The sequence below is a fragment of the Arachis ipaensis genome, chromosome B09 (genome assembly GCF_000816755.2).
Source record: "Arachis ipaensis cultivar K30076 chromosome B09, Araip1.1, whole genome shotgun sequence".
Taxonomy (NCBI): Eukaryota; Viridiplantae; Streptophyta; class Magnoliopsida; order Fabales; family Fabaceae; genus Arachis; species Arachis ipaensis.
In genome coordinates, this window is record NC_029793.2 from 22,251,270 (window position 1) to 22,252,299 (window position 1,030).

At 24.3% G+C, this 1,030-nt stretch overlaps 1 protein-coding gene across 1 annotated transcript in view; it reads right to left on the reverse strand.

Moving 5' to 3' along the window:
* LOC107618802 overlaps window positions 1-1,030 on the reverse strand; it is a 3,869-nt gene that overhangs the window by 1,822 nt on the left and 1,017 nt on the right. The window lies entirely within an intron of this gene.

Genomic DNA, 1,030 nt, shown 5'->3' on the forward strand with positions numbered 1-1,030 from the left:
TCTCGTAACAAATTAATTATATATTTATTACTATGACATACATTTAATTATAACCAAAATAACAAAAGAAAGGTAAATTATTTGCAATAGCAAAGAGAAAATGCTTGTATGTTAAAGAAAACACATTATTGCACTCACAACCCCCGAAAATTAAAGTTCTTGGCTATACAATTTTTTATTTTCAAACTTTATACATGAATATGTGACGCAAAACAATTAGACACTAATAAAAAAATATTTGAAAAACAAATTCATTAAATTCCCTCAAAATCTCAAATTACCTTTCTATTAAGTTAAATTTCAATGGATCTATTAACAAAGACGGTGATCAGAAGACTTACGACGGTATATTAAGTGATCACGTGTTACCTAAATTATTTTTTTATCAATAATAGGCTTACTATTATAATTATTTTTGCTTTTTTTTTTAAAAAAGTAAGTTCTTCTTATTGTTGAAGAGAATGAAAAATTCCCTTGAAAATATTTGTTGAATTATTATACTTTATATACTATGTACTCTTTTATGTACTTTGACTAAAAAATAATTACTATGGTAAGCCTATTATTGATAAAAAAATAATCTATGTAACAATTATCAAAATATACTTTTATTAAGCACCTTATTTTTAACTGAGAAAAACAAAACAGAATAAAAAGCATCTACTTGAGAATAATTTGCCGGCTACAGAAGCGTGCCAAACGTGTAAATAATTAAATATATTTTTGAGATTGAAAAGATTGTAATAAAGACATAAAGATAATAGCAACACAAGTGCACATTGAGATCCCATGTTGCTAAAAGAGCATATTAAACAATGAATAGTTCAGCTTTATGCAACGTTACAATTCTAAAGAAGTAAAAAATAAAATAAAATAAGAAATTTTTAATAGCGTAGTTCACTTTATTTAAAATTACTTTCACCATTTTTGTTTCTTTTGAATTCAAAATAATTTTTTCCCACAAGGATTATTAAATAAACCACTCGTTTAATTTTGCAATAATAAAAATCACACCTGTATATTTCTTTCG